Genomic DNA, 5,465 nt, shown 5'->3' on the forward strand with positions numbered 1-5,465 from the left:
TCTGACGAAGATTGGGCAGTTGCCTGTTCTTCGTTCCTGTAGCCAAAGTTCATTAAAATCCCAAATCTACGTAATGAAAAAATACCAAATAGAGACACCTTTCAGCTACTTAAAAGTCACCATCTTCCCTCCGCTGTACTCTCACAGCGATTCATTTTTTCTTACAAAACATTTTATTCTGGGTGGCACTTTTTAAGTGACAAACTATTGAAGATCTGGAAAAACGTGAGCTGCTGTGCAGTCGCCCTGCTCTGCACTGTGGTGGCCCCCAGTGCCAGTGCTGTTAAACCCTTCAGGCGAGGCTGCAGGGGTCAGTCCCATTGCTGCTAAGAGTGGTGTCAGACCAGAACCCAGACGCTCAAAAGTACTCTGATTTTTGAGTTGGAATATATTGGAGAAAAAGCAAATATGAGGGATGGGGATGGCAATAGGTAAATACTACTATTCAGTCTCCAAACTCTGTCCTTAGCTGAGGGGGTAATTCGAGTCCCATGCTCCGCTTTGTTACTTACATCTGGTTTAGGAATGTACTAGTAATAAAATATGCCAGTGACTTTGAATAGGTGGTTACAGAATACTTAGTGCAGAAGAGTGAAAATGTTATTTGCATTCTTCAGAAGTGCTAAGAGTCTTTGGTCATTGCCTTAAAGCGGTCTGCTTGCAGTTAGTTAAGGGCACTGAAGCAGTGCAGCTCCATGCAGGGCATTGCAGTGAAGGGAGATGAACCTTTGTTCAAGAGGCCTTAGAAAGGGGCCCCTCGAAATAGTACTCTTTCTCCGGCTCCACAGTGGTGAAAATTATTTTCAGCTGGATATTATTCAACTTGATTTCTAATGTTTCCACTACAGTGAGGTAAACCTTTTCCTTTTTTTTTTAAAAATTTTTTTTTTCAACGTTTTTTTTTATTTATTTTTGGGACAGAGAGAGACAGAGCATGAACTGGGGAGGGGCAGAGAGAGAGGGAGACACAGAATCGGAAACAGGCTCCAGGCTCCGAGCCATCAGCCCAGAGCCCGATGCGGGGCTCGAACTCACGGACCGCGAGATCGTGACCTGGCTGAAGTCGGACGCTTAACCGACTGCGCCACCCAGGCGCCCCAACCTTTTCCTTTTTTTAAAGTGGAATGCAAATAGCATTTTACTTTGGTATTGCTCGTTTCTCCTTTTTTTCTTTTTCTCTATTTCTTTGGTGATTGAGTTTGTTGATGATGGACATTTGTGGGAAACTCATTCAAGTCTATAACCAACCTTTCCAATATCTGTGATCCTATTCCTAGTCCCTTGGGAGTCAGTGTTGGAAGGTATAAACACTGGATATTACTATTGCTGAGTGAGTCTAGCCAGGAGTGAGCAGATTGGAATTTTCAAATGGTGGAAAAGGAACAGCACAAAGGCACTTGCCATTTTAATTAGCGATTGGAGAGAGAGACCCTTTTAAGTTTGTTTGGGTTGGGTGAGCATTCCTCTAAAAGGAGCTTCTGAAATAAATGCAAAGGAAAAGAGTCGACTATTTTTATAGCATATTTAATATATTTGTATATAACTATGAATATGGTAGGAACCCTCCACATGCCTCCACTTTTCTAATTTACTCCCCCTTTTGCCATAGCACTAGTATAGCCTCATCCGCATGGGTAACGTGCCTATCGTCAGCCTACCAAAAGATAGCGCTGCTGCTTTCTGAGACAGGTGAGACCACCCAACTCTCATGCCTGGGGATCCTTTCTGTAGGAATAGCACACACTTCGAAAACAACATAACCACAGTCTGAAAGCATCATTTTGAAATGTAACAAGCACTTTATTGCAACTATTCATTTTGATAAAGTTTATTATCTTAAGCATTACCATTTCTAAAGGATCCCCAAATCATCACTTAGGTGAAATTTTAAAATGATACATTTCTGAGAAATGTTTAGATCCAGTGAACCGTAGCAGGTTTCTGGGAGTGATTTCAAGGTAGCCAAGTGAACTTTGACTTTGGTTCTGAATGTGGCGGAGTCAGGAGATTGTAGATGGCTAGTTCCGTTTCGACACTATTGTAAACCTGTCTTGCCTAGTGTGTGGACACCAAAAGAGACCAATGAGCCTGTTTATTTTCAGAGGCCTAGGACAGTTGCATCAGTGTGAATAGATGTATAGAACTAACCTAAAAGTGACTGGTAGTAATATTTTAGAATATGATAATTTCAAGAATTCTTCTGGGTGTTTTAAATGTGCTCTGAAATGTTGGCATGTCATTTCAGCGTTTCCATTTGAACTGCTCTTATAATCTCTTTTGCACAAAAAGGACTGAGAAAAAGACAACTTCAGTTGAAGAAAAGTATAATTTGGTCTTATTTTAAATATGTCTCCTGTGGAAACACAGGGGATGAATTTTGTTGGTATAGTTATTAATTCAGGATATTTAACACAGTATTGAACAGCTCACAAGAAATTCAGCAAATGTGGACATTTAAAAATTAAAACTTTGTTTCCATGTGACTGTTTTGCATATTTTCCCCCTTGTCATAATTTAACACTACATTCCTTGTTTTTCTTAAATAAAATAATACTTTGCAGGTTCTGCTTTGAGTATTTAACAATATTTTTGTAAGCTGCCTGGGTCTTCCTAGGGAAACGTTTAGTGAAGTAGGATATAGTTTATGAAGAGACTGTTGAAGTGGAATCCCATCACCACCACCAGCAAACACTGAGGTGCTGCATTCAGTGACAATCAAAGTAGTGAGTATTTATGGAAGAATTTAGAATGTGATTTTAAAGAGGCAATTGCTTTGAAAGCAGTTCTCTGGGTTTGTTGAATGAAAATGGCTAAATGTATTTATTTATATTTTTAAATATCTGTGTTGTTTTCTCATCAGAGTGATTTCACAGTGTCATGTATTTAATTTGTGGTTTGTTTTGTTCTGCTTCGTAATCTTCTACTTAAAAGAACTGGCTCCTCTATCTGGGGGCGCAGTCTCCAGCCCTCACCAGGACGGTCCCTGGGCCAATCCAAATCTGTTTTACTTCAGGACGGCAGTGGAGGGCCCAAAGCAGGATGCCCTGGCACTTCCCTCCTGTTCTCAACTCATTTAAGAAAAAATAAAGGTAACTCCTTCCAAATCTGCTTTGTATAGCTCCAACCTTTTTTCTAGTTTCACTTGCTGCCTTTTCTATTTTGTGGGTACTTTTTATAGGATTACTTCCCCAATGCAGCCAAAGGCCAGTAGGACAGAACCAGTGGCACACATTGCCTCTGTTCTGCCCATTTGGGGAAATGTTAGTAAGAAGATCGGCATCTTCGAATGGCTGTCACTATCATGTCCATAGTAAAACCCATTTCAAGTCCTTAAATACAGGTGGAACAATGTATGTGCACTGTACTCTCCTACAAAAACTGTTTGCTGTCTTTGGGGTACTGTTGCTTGGCTCTACAAAAACAAAGCCTTCATACACAGTACTAGCCACTCAAGTAGTGTTGGGACATTTGAAGCCTACAAGTTGGAGGATACTTCTTAGCTAGTATACATCGGAACAGAATTCTCCATTCTAGGGCTCTCCGAGGAGCTCTTGAGTCCCACAGGCCTCCAGCGGCGTGTACCATCTAGCTTTCGGGACCCCTCAGAGAATGATAACCAAAGCACGTCAGCCACAAGTTGGATTTAATGATGTAGAACATGTTTAACTCTGAGGCTTAAAATGAAAATGTGTTTCAAATGTATGCTTTCATTTCTGAGGAAACAAACTGTGACATCGCTTAAAAAATGACATTCAAATGTTTTATGTGTGTTTTGAGTTATTCTGTACTGGTGCAAATTCACTGCTGGCAATGGTTGTGCCAGTACTAAAGAGTTAGTAGAGAAAGCTCTATTATCCTTAGATTGATGTATTATGTACCTAGACAATCATCAAGCAAAACAAAGTTGGCCAGGAAATGTCTTCCCCCCCCCCCCCCCCGTGTCAGCTAGAACAGCTGTAACTTTAGACCATTCTAGAATTATTTTGGAATCTGTTTTACTATGGCGTAAGTTGGGGAAGAGCCTCAGTATGGCACTTGCACATTTACTCTCTGTAGAGATGGAAGCCCAAAGATGAGTCACATTCAGTGCTGTGTTGAAACCAGTTAGTGCAAAAAAGTTTTATCTTTGTAAATTTTTAACTGTTAACATCAGTTAGTAGCTGTAAAAACATACACCAAATTCTTTCTAATGTTCTGTGTGGTTCTTGGTTGTGCTACTCTTGACATTGCTGTCCTTACTGCTTGGTTCTTGGTGTTAGATAAAAATTAGATGTAGCCCATTGTCTTAACTTCCAAAAAGGCAGAGCTGTATGTACATGGCTAACTGATCTTAAGAATACGTACTTTTCCTAAAGCAAACATTGAATTGAAATCCAAACTGATTTATAAAAACGAGATGGACATCTTGTAGGTATTGTTTTCTGCCCCAATCCTAAATTGTACCGAAGCACAAAGGGATAATGAATGGTTTCAATGGTGCTATCTTAGGTTCTCTGCTGATTTTCATGAGCTGTGTTTGGAAGTACAATATTACATAAAACGTGGATCATTTTGTTACCAACTTAATATTGCCATTTCAATTTGGTGTTACAATTGGTTGCACTTGTTTTTCAGCGCTGTCCTTTGAGAAGAGGTAACGTGTTTTATTAGCCTACCTCCACTCAGGCCTCTTGGTGTATGATCATTTCTCCAGGTTATGATGTGCATAGTTTTCTAAAACTACATGTACTGTTATTATATTGCTCTTTCCCGTAGACTTTTGTAATGTATTCCGAACCTAAAATCATAACAAAAGAGCCAAGCAGTAGCATCGGTTGGTTTTGTTTTGTTTTTCGTTTTTTTTTTTTTTTTTTTGTAAATGTAAAAATAATTAGATCCAGACTTTGTTTCCTTACTCAATTTTAAAAATAAAAAATACCTCAGTGCTATGTTTTTCAGTATCACCTGCATTTCTCAAAAAATAACACCCGCTTTATGTGGCACATAACTTGTAAGAATCACATTATTTTGGATTTTAAAGGAAGACTATTAAATATTTTAAAATCAACACCAATGACATTTTCTTTTCTTTTTACTCAGCAATGGAGTCTAACTGTATTAGCGATTTTTACCTCGTAGCTTCGTGTTGGAACTGCCAAATTCTTGTAGTAGTAGTTCTGTCCTGGTACAAGGTGGTAGAGCCTCAGAAAGCTATGCTGTTTGTTACCCCCGCATTAAGCTAGTTCTTGGGCCAGGCTGCCTGCACTGCCAGTCGGGGTTGTGATGGCACCAGCTACTTTCTAACAGGGAATTCTCCTTTCTGGTCTTGGAAAAGAAAGAATGCAATTACTTGCTTGCTCTGTTTGTAATAATCTAAAGCAGTATTAGGAGAGTGATGGTGTGGTCTAGGGATGTCAAGCTGAGATTTCTTTGAAGTGTTTTATCTTCCCAAGTGGACACCGTTTTTCTACCCTGTAATTACACTT

General features: G+C 39.6%; 1 long non-coding RNA gene across 1 annotated transcript; it reads right to left on the bottom strand.

Annotated features, from left to right (window-relative positions):
• Positions 1–500: 500 nt before the first annotated feature.
• On the bottom strand, positions 501–5,105 carry LOC131507571 (uncharacterized). Its single transcript, XR_009259559.1, has 2 exons — positions 1,103–5,105; positions 501–858 (listed from the first exon to the last, which is right to left on the bottom strand). It is a non-coding gene; the product is annotated as an uncharacterized LOC131507571 (long non-coding RNA).
• Between the last annotated feature and the right edge of the window lie 360 nt (positions 5,106–5,465).

The sequence above is a fragment of the Neofelis nebulosa genome, chromosome 3 (genome assembly GCF_028018385.1).
Source record: "Neofelis nebulosa isolate mNeoNeb1 chromosome 3, mNeoNeb1.pri, whole genome shotgun sequence".
Classification (NCBI taxonomy): domain Eukaryota; kingdom Metazoa; phylum Chordata; class Mammalia; order Carnivora; family Felidae; genus Neofelis; species Neofelis nebulosa.